Below are 14,946 nucleotides of genomic sequence, written 5' to 3'. Positions count from 1 at the left end.
TTAAAACCAAAAGGCTGCAGTGGACAAGAAACCAAAGAGCCATTTGCTTTAAAAAAAACGACACATCTATGGTTTGAAGTCGTAATAGCTGCGTAGTAAAATCAAACATTGACTACGGTTCGATTGGATTCGACTTTTCATTAAGCCCCAAATAGAACGGGATTATGTATTCGATTCGACTACTTCGAATGAAAATGATTCGATTCTATGTTCAAAAATAATAAAAGAAATGTCCAATCTTCGTTATAGCTTTAATCTACGAATCGAATCGAATTATTCGCGAAAATATTTGAAGTCGAATAGTTAATCGAAGATTCGCGGGGCCTTATTAGCAGCATACTGACGATGGGAACCAGCATACTAAACCTTGGGTACAATAACTGTTATGCCCCATTTTCACGCTAGCCAGTAGCGAACAAAAATCGTTCAAATCCGCTTCCAACTTTTGAACTTTCCGAGTCGAACGGTTTTAAACTGATAATTACAGCTACATTTCACGCACGCTTAGTGCGTATGCGCATGCGCATTTTGATTAATTTTGCCGCGAGTATCAAAATGAGGCTTAAGTCTGAGTAGACTTGAATAGGTAGGGGCGCGAGAAGAATCTAAGGTCCAAGGTCAGGGGGACTATAAACGCTCAAAGTTAATGCACCACTGATGACAAAACCGAAAAAAAAAAACAACCAACCTGCGGGTGCGTTGGTAGGGTATAACACATATAGGGGGAGGTGGGTATGTCGGGGTTTTTATAGAACAATTTTAATCTTTGGTGGGTAGGTACGCTGGGTACCCGACAAAACCAAATATTTGACAGTGAATAAATGTCAACAATTTAGTTTTATCACGATTTGTGTATACTCTGCTCAAACATAACCCTAAACTATAAACTTAAATATATAGTCTTTGTAAACTCAGAGTCGAGAGAGATCGCGCCAGAACATTTTGATGTTGCGTTCAGCAGTGACGGCGTAAAGGGGGCGCCGGGGGTGGTCCGCCTCGGGTGCCAGGGTAGCTAGGGGAGCTATTTTAGAGGTGCAAATAAAGAAAAGTAGGAAAATGATTTAAGGGCTCGAGGGTGCGGGAGTGCAAATCAAAGAAGTTGGATGTCACGAAACATTGGCACACGGGGGACCCAGAGCTGTATTAAGGCATGTGCCAAGTGTGCCATGGCACAGCGGCCCCGAGGTTATGGTGAACTTAGGGGGGCACGGCCCTTGCCTTCGAAATAAATATTTCTTTTCCATTTTTAAATATATTATTATTTTTAGGGGCCCCAAATTCTACAGGGCCCCCAATAGTGTGAATCCGGCCCTGTCGTTCAGTCATCGGCTTATACACCCTATTTTTGGGGAATTTTGCTGGGCGCGTCCATGTTGAATGTACCCCTCTTAACCCCCATTCTCCATATCCTGGGACCAAAGACCAGTGCCTGGTCCCCGGTAGTGGCCGACTAGCGGGTGGCGAAAAAGAGGAGTTGAAAAGACCGCGAAAAAGAGTCAATACATTAGTGTTTTCGCTATGTTTCAGCGCACTAGAATTTAAAAAAAAACCACAAAAAAGCAAATTCACGAACGGTATTCTTCCTTGAACCAAATTGTTGGTTTTTAATTAATTAATAACAAATAACAAAAGTTCATTAGTGAGCTTTTAGAAGTAAGATACGTCTGACTATGAATACAAGTTATTTCAAAGTAGTGATACTGTTCCAAATAAAGGTAAAGTTAGATTTTGGTCAGATATTTATCTACTGTTTTTACCTCTTAGAGTGAACTGTGTTCACGGAGAAGTTTTGCATTCGCCGTGTCTGTCTGCTGTTCGCTGTAAACGCGTTCGCAATTCCGGAGCAAATTTACGCGCATTCGCAGTTTTTGAAATTTTGTAAAACATTTCATACTTTAAACGCCTATGTTTTGCAATGGGTTTAATATTTTTTGTTTGTGTTGTGGGGTGCGTTTTTAATATTGTTTGTTTGTGTTGTGAGGTGCGTTTGTCGTATTGTTTGTTTGTGTTGTGAGGTGCGTTTGTCGTATTGTTTGTTTGTGTTGTTGGGTGCGTTTGTCTTATTGTTTGTTTGTGTTGTGGGGTGCGTTTGTGTGGATAACTGCGTCTTGTGTATTTACGTTTTGTATATGAACTGGCTGCTACTCTCCAACGTCTACTGGTAAATGACTTTTGGGACGGACCGAGTGCTGTGAGTGATACGTTAATCGATCGGGAATATTAAACCCTAGCTGCCAATGTTAATAATTTGGAAATAGAAGGACAGGAAGTTGATCGTTTGTACATGTACTCTTCAATGGGATGAAATACAAATATTTACGAATTTCAAATTTCCCGCAACACAAAAGATAAGTGGGACACTTTCAACGTATGGTTAAAAGTAACAAATAAGTATGCCACTTATTGAAGCCGTGTATGCAAAGACTACTTTCTTAATCTATGGTGTATGCTAGCTGAAAGCCCGCCAGAAGTAGAACCACGTAAGTCACAATAAGTATGCCACTTATTGAAGCCGTGTATGCAAAGACTACTTTCTTAATCTATGGTGTATGCTAGCTGAAAGCCCGCCAGAAGTAGAACCACGTAAGTCACAATAAGTATGCCACTTATTGAAGCCGTGTATGCAAAGACTACTTTCTTAATCTATGGTGTATGCTAGCTGAAAGCCCGCCAGAAGTAGAACCACGTAAGTCACAATAAGTATGCCACTTATTGAAGCCGTGTATGCAAAGACTACTTTCTTAATCTATGGTGTATGCTAGCTGAAAGACCGCCAGAAGTACAACCACGTAAGTCACAATAAGTATGCCACTTATTGAAGCCGTGTATGCAAAGACTACTTTCTTAATCTATGGTGTATGCTAGCTGAAAGCCCGCCAGAAGTAGAACCACGTAAGTCACAATAAGTATGCCACTTATTGAAGCCGTGTATGCAAAGACTACTTTCTTAATCTATGGTATATGCTAGCTGAAAGCCCGCCAGAAGTAGAACCACGTAAGTCACAATAAGTATGACACTTATTGAAGCCGTGTATGCAAAGACTACTTTCTTAATCTATGGTGTATGCTAGCTGAAAGCCCGCCAGAAGTAGAACCACGTAAGTCACTATAAGTATGCCACTTATTGAAGCCGTGTATGCCAAGACTACTTTCTTAATCTATGGTGTATGCTAGCTGAAAGCCCGCCAGAAGTAGAACCACGTAAGTCACAATAAGTATGCCACTTATTGAAGCCGTGTATGTAAAGACTACTTTCTTAATCTATGGTGTATGCTAGCTGAAAGCCCGCCAGAAGTAGAACCACGTAAGTCACAATAAGTATGCCACTTATTGAAGCCGTGTATGCAAAGACTACTTTCTTAATCTATGGTGTATGCTAGCTGAAAGCCTGCCAGAAGTAGAACCACGTAAGTCACAATAAGTATGCCACAAATTGAAGCCGTGTATGCAAAGACTACTTTCTTAATCTATGGTGTATGCTAGCTGAAAGCCCGCCAGAAGTAGAACCACGTAAGTCACAATAAGTATGCCACTTATGCTAGCTGAAAGCCCGCCAGAAGTAGAACCACGTAAGTCACAATAAGTATGCCACTTATTGAAGCCGTGTATGCAAAGACTACTTTCTTAATCTATGGTGTATGCTAGCTGAAAGCCTGCCAGAAGTAGAACCACGTAAGTCACAATAAGTATGCCACTTATTGAAGCCGTGTATGCAAAGACTACTTTCTTAATCTATGGTGTATGCTAGCTGAAAGACCGCCAGAAGTACAACCACGTAAGTCACAATAAGTATGCCACTTATTGAAGCCGTGTATGCAAAGACTACTTTCTTAATCTATGGTGTATGCTAGCTGAAAGCCCGCCAGAAGTAGAACCACGTAAGTCACAATAAGTATGCCACTTATTGAAGCCGTGTATGCAAAGACTACTTTCTTAATCTATGGTATATGCTAGCTGAAAGCCCGCCAGAAGTAGAACCACGTAAGTCACAATAAGTATGACACTTATTGAAGCCGTGTATGCAAAGACTACTTTCTTAATCTATGGTGTATGCTAGCTGAAAGCCCGCCAGAAGTAGAACCACGTAAGTCACAATAAGTATGCCACTTATTGAAGCCGTGTATGCAAAGACTACTTTCTTAATCTATGGTGTATGCTAGCTGAAAGCCCGCCAGAAGTAGAACCACGTAAGTCACAATAAGTATGCCACTTATTGAAGCCGTGTATGCAAAGACTACTTTCTTAATCTATGGTGTATGCTAGCTGAAAGCCTGCCAGAAGTAGAACCACGTAAGTCACAATAAGTAATTTTGTGTTTTTTTCCTAAAATATGCCCTTTTTAGGTGGATTTTTCGTACGTTGTTATTGTGTTCTAATTTAGTCTACAGGATGATTAAAATATTGCTCATAGTTAATGTACCGAGTGATTAAAATATTTTTGACGGGATCAGTGTTTTTATCGGGCTGTTGTTATTTACTATGTCCGGGACATAGAGTAACCCACTAACATAGAGTGGAAGGCCCTATGGAAGGGCATGAAACATTAATCCTAATGAGCCGTCTTGTTTTCGAGGCGTGAATAAATATAGTCCGAAGAGCGATGGTGTTTTGTAAAGTATAAACTGACTTTTTTATCCAGATATTGTACATGACCTTTAGGCCAACTTGTCTATTTCACGCCTCGAAAACAAGACGTTGCGTACAAAAAGTGTTAACAAGTTTCGCTGATAGCCTTCCACTCTATGTAAATGGGTTACTCTATGGTCCGGGATTTTCTCCGACGCAATCCAAATTTTAACGGATTTGCAGAACACGATGTAGAGCACAATATGTCTTTGTTAAGTTCTTGTTATTATAATAATAATATTTATTTCTACAAGCAGAGCACCACAGAGGCAAATCCTATAATTAGTGATCACCGGGCAACGCAAACTAAAAACATTAAAATTCACATACAAAAACAATATATATACATTGTGTCCATTTTTAATCGAAAAAGTGATTTTTCTCAATAACCGTTGTAGTTAGAATTTTTATTTTTTTTGTGTGAATTGTCAGTACCGGGGGCCATTGTTGTACATAATGTTTATCGATTTTAAAATAATATTTTAAAATTTTGAAAAAATAAATTTTGATGTATTGGAGCTCGTCAAATTTTGTCAATGAGAAAAATGTAGAGCGACGTCGAAAACATAAGAATAACGTTTGGTCGTTGAAAATACAATCATTTTTCACGAAATTACACGCGTTTGAAAATTGACTTAACGGGTAAACAAAATAATTGGAAAAATCAAAAACTAGAATTTTTTGGATGCAGTGGAAGTCGTAAGACAATATTATTTTTAGGAATAAAACTTATATTTAGTTCAGTCTAACAATAATATTGTCTTATGACTTTCACTGCATCCAAAAGATTCTAGTTTTTGATTTTTTGTTTACCCGTTAAGTTAATTTTCAAACGCGTGTAATTTCGTGAAAAATGATTGTGTTTTCAACGACCAAACGTTATTCTTATGTTTTCGACGTCGCTCTACATTTTTCTAATTGACAAAATTTGACGAGCTCCAATACATCAAAATTTATTTTTTCAAAATTTTAATATATTATTTTAAAATCGATAAACATTATGTACAACAATGGCCCCCGGTACTGACAATTCACACACACAAATTCAAAATTCTAACTACAACGGTTATAGAGCAAAATCACTTTTTCGAATAAAAATGGACACCCTGTATAATATTCTCTAATCCTAATAAGAGTATCTGCTGTAACGAAAACTTAAAAATCAACAACGAAAACCTGAAAAGAGTATCAAATTATAAATATTTAGGCTTAAATTTTGACGAACACTTAACATGGAACACTCACGTATCTAAATTAGCTAATCAAATATCATTTGCTATTTATACAATCTCAAAAAACAGATCTCTTTTAACGGACAATATTTGCAAACAGCTGTATTACGCTTTGGTACACTCTCGAATAACTTATTGTATTTCAACTTGGGGCAACACCACTGAACTCAATTTAAAGCGTATTTTTTTATGCAAAAAAGGATAATAAGAACAATTTGCCGCGCGAACTATCTTGATCACACTAAACCTCTTTTTAATTCCATGAAAATTTTAACCATATATCAATTATATGATTTCTGTTGTTTAATGTTTATTTATAAGTCATTGACTATTTATAAAAATAATATCTTTATATTAAATAACCCAAAAACTACATTCACAAGGCAACAAAATGTCCTAAGGTTACCAAAGGTAAAAACCGCCAAAAAATTAAAATCTATTTTTTATAAAGGTGCCAATTTATACAATAAATGTATTACGAATGATGTAAAAAATCTAACGCAGTTTAAAAAAAAGGCAAAAAAAATTATAATAGACAACCTCCTCTACTAAAATCTAAATCACCGGGAGTAGTGGCTCACTCCTGTAATCCCAGGCGTCCGGGAGGCAGAGTTTGTGGAAGGCCGTGTGAGGACGACCACTAATCCCCCAACGGGTGGTTGTCATACTTCCGCCACGGGTGTCCCAACCCTATCCCCAAGTATCCCCCCGTTGGCGTGGCCGTAACACATATCTCACACCTGCTTAATCAAATGGACGAGCGGACTGTATTGTCCCACCCGTCTCAATGGCTCATAACGAGCTTCTAAAAAAAAAAAAAAAAATCTAAATCTTTAACTAATGTAGCTAATTTTATATCAATACTCTTGTTATTATTTTGTGATTAATTATTTACACCTATATCTGTCTGTAGTTACATGGCCTAAAAGTCATATCTGACTTGGCCTAATGTAAACTGTATATATATCTTCTAAACGAAGCCAAATAAAATAAACCTATTATTAAACCTATTATTATATCTCCATACATCTATTATACAATTACAGATATCTTGCATATGCGCGGATTACGCCGCGAACATTTCGAAGGCGCTTAAAGGGAATAGAACCGCCAACGCGTTCTTTATGGAAAACCCCATCAATTTCCATTATTCCCTTCACAATCAGCGATTATCAGCGCCGCAAGTGTGAAAAGCCATGGGAGGCAGCGGAAAATATTGGAACCCTCGGAGGGCGACAGAAATACCAGAGGTTATATTCCCTTTAACATGGATGGCGTGATACAAGACACTTGGAACGTAGTGTTTCCAAGGACGTCAGAGCCCGACGTCGTCAATGACGATCATTCCAGTTCCGACGATGAAGACCCGGAAAATAATAAGGAAATTTTTAATTTGAATGAAGGTGAATTTCTTTAATTACTTTGTATGTTTAGCTCTTCCCGTTTGAACGCGACAACTAAATATCTAAAAAACGGCGAACATTAATATTTTCTTCTCGATTTTGTTGTTAGGTTGGAGTTCACTTAATCAAATTTTCAACCCAGAGAATTATCTCCTGGAAACGAGAAATGATAATAAAAAAGCCGAGGAAGTTTTCTTATTTGAGGAGGAGTATTCTAACTTATCTGAAGGAGTCTCTGAAGAAGAACTGGAGGAGGACACAAATGCAGGATCGGAATCCTCGGACGTCTTGGAGGGGTTTCTGATCTATCAGCCGTCATGGATATGGAAACGGTGCGTCGCGCACACCCTTCAACTAGTCGTTAATACCGCCACCGACAAGTGCAAAAAAAAATAATGATAGAACTCATAAGCTCGTGGGGAACATTTTTGCACCGCTCTCCAAAGTGGACGGAGATATTTAAAAGCCTTTCTCCCAAACAATTGACGTACGAGCAATTGGGGGTTTACAGTCTGTTACAAAAGTCTTCGACAAAGGGAGTTTTTGCATTTATCTTAAATTTTCTCGAAACGTGTAAACGATAGAAAAATGACACCAGAAACAATTTTTAATATTTCACGTGGAGTTGTCGGTTTTTTCAGAGCGATAATAGTTTCGGCGGTAACGCCCGATGTCGTTTTTGACAACTTTTTTAATAATGCAGTTACGCCCCTGAAACCGGCATTTTCGGATTCAGGGTGGTCGATTCTTATTTAGAAAGTGTCACTGTCATTGCTCTACCACCAACGGTTGAGGAGATATAGCCGGTTGCCATTTTCGATTCCATTTGGGAAAAACTAAAAGACGTCAAATATCACTTGTGGCATTCCCCCGATAACGCAGAGCGTTTCAACAACATTTAATATTGTATAGGAAAAGAGACGATAATGGAAGCAATTAAAGTAGAAAATAGGTGTAGAAAACTGTAATGTCCATTTTCGTACAAATAGAGAGAGCAAATGCGCCAAGCTTTTCTGTTTTTAAACGGGAATTGCAAACGCAATTAACCAAATTAAGGTTCAAGGAGGAGATCAAAGACGATCACTACACTGCCGCAGCGTTACTCGATCCTTTCCAAAAAACCACAGTTTTTAAAGGTAATAATTATTAAATATTTACGAATTAGACGCTTTTCAATGTTATAACTGTTTTATTGCTCAAAAGAAATGTACAGTAGCCCTTCGTCGAATTCTACGGAATTTAAAACTCCCGACCTCGAGACTGCTTCAGCTAAGGTGAGGACGAGAGTGCCACCCGTGAAGCGGACAAACGGCCATCGAAAATGTTTCCGGCCTTATTGGCCCCTTCTAATGTAAATTCCGGAAAAGGGTGCCTATCTTCGCCTGAAAGGGAACTCCGAAGTTACCTTTCCGAAAATATTATTGAACAAGAAAACTTAAGCGCGCTGGACTACTGGAGAATGAATGAACGACGCCAAAATTAGCGAGGCACGTGTTATCCATACCCGCTGCTTCCGCCGATGTAGAACGGATGTTCTCTATAGCTGGAGCCATAATGAGGTATAGGCGCAGTTACATAACCTTGAAACACGTTGCCGCTCTACTGACCTGTAGGGAATAAAGATTCTTGGCGCAAGAGGATGAACCTGACGACGACTTATAGAAGAGAGGGAATGTACTTACCTCGATTTTTTTTTTCAAAAAGACTGCTTAATTGTACAAATATTTTTTTCTTTTTAAGAAATGGCATCTCTTGAAATGTAAAATGGATTGTGTTTAAAATAATTAAGTGAATTTGTTTACTGTTAAACAATATTATTTTATAGTGATAATAAAGTTTATTTTCTTTGATTATAGTAATTTGTTTCACTTACGTTTTCTGCTAAATTTTAACAGAGAAAACATGTAAAAGTTTTAGACATAAACTTTATTAAAAACAGTCGCTGGTTGAAAGCTCACAACAGTTTGTCATCCTAGTTTAGTTTGGCCAAACCCGCGGGTCGAAAGCTCACGACAGTTTTTAATAAACTTTGTCTAAAAAATCAATGTGTTTTCTCCGTTTAAATTTTAATTGTGCGAGCTCGTCATGGATCCATTTCAAAATTTGACTAATGTGTAATGTTCTTATTCTATTATCCCGTAGTGCTTCCGCTGTACTTTTACGTATATATACAGGGTGTCTCAATTTGCTCGATCAGGCCATTTTTCTCAAAATGTATTTATGCTAGGGTTCTGAAATTTTCAGTGTTTATTTGTTAGGTATGGAAGGCTTTGGTTACTAAATTTCAGAAAAATCGAACGATTTTGTGCCGTTTTGGAAAATTTATTTTTTTACCGGTAGGTGTCATGCAAAATGTTTCAATAGAAAAGTTGTAGGGCATAGTCAAAAGTGTAAAAATAATTTTGGTTCGGTTGAAAAAGACCTATTTTTCACTGAGTTTGGAGGTCGGGGGAAAAAACAAGTTGTACTAGCAGCTAGGAGCAACAAACACAACACCCCACACAAGGAGAACGCAACCCGTCAAAAGTCGTGGATTTTCTTGTGTACGTTTTTCATTGGCTAGACGCTTTAGCACCTGCTGCCGTTGGAAGGGGAAAATTCGGAAATTGTCTTCCCCCGCCCGTAAAACGTTCAGCGTAAAGGCTCGTGACGCTCGTCCAATGAAATTCGTACACAACCCTTCGTTAGCGTGTTTAAAGGCTAGCTGCGTTCTCCTTGTGTTTGTTGCTCCTAGCTAGCAGGCAATAGCCTTTAACGTAAACAATCGTACATAATCACAACACACATGTACATTTATTTTAGGGAACTTATGCTTTCAGCTATGTAGTTAATAATCAGATCTGCAAAAAGTTATTGTTAAAGAAAATTATAACGTTCAACACCTAATTAGACAAAGTAGACAAAGACCACGTCTTCCTTTTCGATAAACATATTACTTTTGCAGTACGGTATGCAACAAGTGTTTCCTTTTAACCAGGTAACTTTTTTGGCATGATAAGGCTTTGCAAAAAACCGATGTTACGTTCGAAAAAGTTTCCAGCTTTCTAATATTTCAACAAGCACTATATAAATAATAACTTACGAGTCCTGGCGGTCGGAAATATTACTTCTTGGCAATTTCTGGGAAGATGTTTTATTTAAGCGCCTTATTACAAACATAACCAATCGCCACACACCTCAGCGTCATGTCACGGAATATTTACTATTTATTTTCTCACTGTCATTATATATATATTTTTTTAACTGTTCTGTTAAGAGAAGCCCATTCTATGGGCTGTGGCTTATCGAACCTTTTGTATAAATAAAGAAATATGATCAAATCAAGTTAGTTTTGGCGTCGTCCTCCACCTAATGTTAAAGCGCGCGCCACTAGCCGGCGATACTGGTGGCGCCATCTCTTATCGTGATCCTATGGAAATTTTCCTTTTTGAAAGAGAAACGTCTCGGCTCGGGTGTGGACGGCTCCCCACCAATTCTACCCTCAGTCGATTTCGTTTAAGCCCCACAAACTCTGGCCCTCACTGTGGGGCACGGGAAGATACTCAGCATGTTTTTTTGACTGCCCCAAGCACCGTAAGTGCCGACGTTCTCTTCTACAGACATTAAACAACTGTGCATTTCCAGAAACTGCCGTTGGGGTTCTCACGGCGGTGCATAGGGGTTCTCCAGCAGTCATCACAGCTACGTGTGCCTTATTGCGACAAGCTATTCAAACTTAATTTTTTGTTAAATTGTTTATTTTTCTGTGCCCCCTTCTGTATTTTTGTACGCCCAGGTTGAATATTGTGTACCGCGGCTCCCTTTCCGGGTAAACCTTTGTAAATTGTGCGCCTGGTGTGAAGCCTTAGGTTTCTCGCTATATACACCAATCTCACTCTCCCACGTTATTCTGTTTCCCTTCTCTCTTTACAAGGCTGAGAAATAAGGAATTTTTTAAACTGGACCTGTGGCCAGTAGAGCCCAGGTATTTTAATTAAAAAACTGGTCACTGGCCACTTACCATTTTCAACCTTCAAAATCAGGCTTTCATAATTTATGGTCAAAGCATGGACTAATTAACACTGTTAATTAGTCCATGGTCAAAGGCAGCAAGCTTCCGTTTCCCTATAGACCCGACGGACCCGACCCGAACAAGCCTACTGAGAGAGATAGACTGTTTATATTTATTTTTGCTAACTGCTAAATTCGCTTCTTCTATACTGTGTGTAGAGTCACGGATTTTTAATCTTAGATGAAAAGTCCGAGGTAGAATATAGAGTAGACCATAGACATAATAAATAGGATTATGTCTATGGAGTAGACAGACTCACGACACTCAGTCACCCACCCATACACACAGTTGACACAAGGCCAAGCATACTGCATAACAGGAAAGACAAAACAATTTTAGGGATTAATCATGGACACTGTATCTCTAACCGGACGAGAAAAGCTGTAGCTTCCACCATACAAAATCACCTGCCGCCGCCACCCTCGCTCTGTAAAGGGGGGGGGGGGGGGGGGGGCGGGGGAGGTTCAAGAATTTTTAAAGTTTCGGCCTGTCAATGCCATAAAATTCGTCACGTGGTCGACAAATCGTTCCGTTTGAAATGGGGGTTTACATTCTTTCGAATGACCTTTCGAATATATAATTTTTTTAATGAACTAAAATCTTGAAGGGAAATTTTTTGAATTAATTAAGTGGTCACCAGGGCCACTAACACCCTAAGCATTTAATTTTTAAACTGGCCCAGCTAATTTTTAAACTGGAAATTGGCCTGTGATAGTGCCTATTTCTCACACTGCTCTTTACTCTACACTCTCTGTCTCATAGCATGGACTCAAGACGTGAACCTTTTTGGCAGCACAGTAAAATATAGCATGGAATGAATGTGGTTAAAATATCCAGGGTATTTATACCTGAAAAACCGGAGAATATCAGGGAATTAAATAGTTGACAAAGAAGTCAGGAAAATCTCCATAATTTAGTAAAAATCAGGGAAATCAGTCAATAATTCTTAAGATTTGCCTTGATTATACCCAGTGCTTCCACTTGGACAATTTCATTTCTCCCTCTATCGGTTCTAATAAATATATTTTTATTCCTTTCATTTAAATATTTTTTTTAAACTAAAACAATATATAAAAAAACTCCATGCTCAAGGTGAGACCATGTACGAATGATACTCAAGGTCCGTCGAGAAAAATACACTGTTGGCTGGCATGGACTAGCTATAGTTCATGCAATATTTGCCTAGGCTTAAGGAAAATACCTTGGGGGGAAAACGATAGAAATCGAATGTCACTCTAGAATCTTATTCCAAGTAAAGTGCAAGTATAAGTGAATAAAATAAATAACTTTTCTTTATCGTACGACAAAAATTTGTAATGGAAGCAGTCGAAAAAACTGTCAAAACAAACGTCGAGTGTAACTACGCCGTCATTTTAACAATCTACGATCAGAGACTACTCAATAATCGGTCAGAGGGGTGGGGTGAATTTGGCCGACTCCTTGTTAGGCCGACTCCTCATTTGACCGACTTTTCATTTGGCCGACTGCTCATATATCCGAATGCCCATTTGGCCGACAACTCATTTGGTCGACTTTTCGGTCGGCCAAATGAGCAGATCATATGGCCGACTACTCATTAGGCCGACTACTCATTTGGCCGACTACTCTTTTAGCCGAAATTCTGGTCGGCCAAATGAGCAGCCCATTTGACCGACTACTCATTTGACCGACTGCTCATTTGACCGACTGCTCGTTTGGCCGACTGCTTGTTTCGCCGACTACTCATTTGACCGACTGCTCATTTAACCGACTGCTCATTTGAACGACTGCTTTTATGAACGACTGCTCATTTCACTGACTCTTATACTATAGCCTGTCCTTCTCTATATCTTTAGTGTTAGGTTGACTTATAGAACGGGCAATTTATTCTAAGTATTGGTGCCTGACTGCGCCGCGCACTCGCTTCGCTCGAGCACTGGGGGCCCGAACCGGCGCCCCCCCAGCCCCGTTCTTTATAACCAAGCTGGGCCTTCTAAAACGCGACCTAGAGGACAGTACCTAGCCAAACCGTACGCACCTAGTATCATCCAAAGGCCAAATGAGCAGTCGGCCAAATTAGCAATCGGCGAAATGAGCAGTCGGCGAAATGAGCAGTCGGCGAAATGAGTAGTCGGCCAAATGAGTAGTCGGCCAAATGAGTAGTCGGCCAAACGAGCAGTCGGCCAAATGAGCAGTCGGCCAAATGAGTAGTCGGAAAAATGAGCAGTCGGTCAAATGCACTGTCCATTTGGCCGACTGCCCATTTGGCCGACTTCTCAGTCGGCCAAATAGACAGTTGGAAAAATGTTCAGTCGGCCAAATGGACAGTCGGAGTAACGTGAATTTTGTGGTCGGCCAAATGAGAAGTCGGCCAAACGAAACTCTCCCGGTCAGAGCCCTCTGAACCTATTAGGCCCGCACAGAAACTCCATTGTCCCCATAGAAATAGAAATTAGACTAGAAGCACGATTGGATTGGGCGGGGACGTACCAGCTAGAAGGCTGCCATCAGAGTGGAATCGCGATAGTCGCGCCATCTCATAGAAACAATTTAAACTAAATAAGTAAATATGGTCACGTGGAATAACATAAAACAGATGGTAGGCAACGTATTAAAAACTTTTTTTTATTTATCTGACATTATATTAAGTTATTTAAACAGCTTTAGGAAAATCATAAAAATCTCAAGAATCTACTATATCTACCGTGTCACCCTTAAAGTCACACGTTAACTTTGCGCAATCATTGTAAGTCTGAAATACCACAAATCATCACAGTTTAACTAAATTTTAATTATTTAAGTGTGGTTTAAAATATGCCTACATGAGATTCCAAAATCTTGGTTTCAGTGTCTTTTAAACCATCATCAGTATTAGTCAAGTCAAATTGAGTGGTTTCCGGTAGTTCACTTTTGCCGTAAGTTTTCTGAAATAACCTCTGATAAATAGGGAAACTAAATAACAATTACTAAAATCAATAAATCGGCATACTCTAGAAGATGTAAATATGCTTTGTTCTGGAATAGATATTTTTGGGAGCTCTTTCAAATTCTTGTTTTAATAAAGAAATTATTCATATTTCAGTTAGTTTTTTACTTCAGAATGTATAGGGTAATTTTTACTTGTGTAGGTACTGCATTTGCTTTCAAATGGTGCCTTCCATTTTGAAAGTAAATTTCATCCGGCAGAAAATGTTTACTACACACAAAATCATATCAAGTAATTGAAGATGGAGTCCAATTTTCGCAGATGAAGTCCAATTTTCGCGATTTACCGCTAAAACCCATTTTCCTAGTAATTCAGCATTTCTCTGAGGAAATCTTAGTGTAAAAAAATCTCTTATTCCGAGATTATTATAAAATATTTACTATAATATTACATACTTATGAAATTATAATTTTTTTCTTTCCCAGATCTCTCTTTACAATGTGAAAAAGCGCAGTTTTTAATCATTTTTGTGGATATGCTTTTAGACGCAAAAATTTAAACACGAAAAGACCACCGCTGCGCACGACGTGACGCGCAATGGATCGCTTTTTTTCCCCTCTTCGAAATTTCACGTCGTAGTCATGGCGACAATGTTTAATGCGTTTGTCAGATGGCGCGTACATCGCGATTCCACCCTAATGTCAGCCTTCTAGCTCGCCTGTTTCCCTT

This window comes from Leiobunum rupestre, chromosome 10 (genome assembly GCF_980474605.1).
Source record: "Leiobunum rupestre chromosome 10, qqLeiRupe1.1.hap1, whole genome shotgun sequence".
Classification (NCBI taxonomy): Eukaryota; Metazoa; Arthropoda; class Arachnida; order Opiliones; family Sclerosomatidae; genus Leiobunum; species Leiobunum rupestre.
This window is presented reverse-complemented; position numbering follows the sequence as displayed.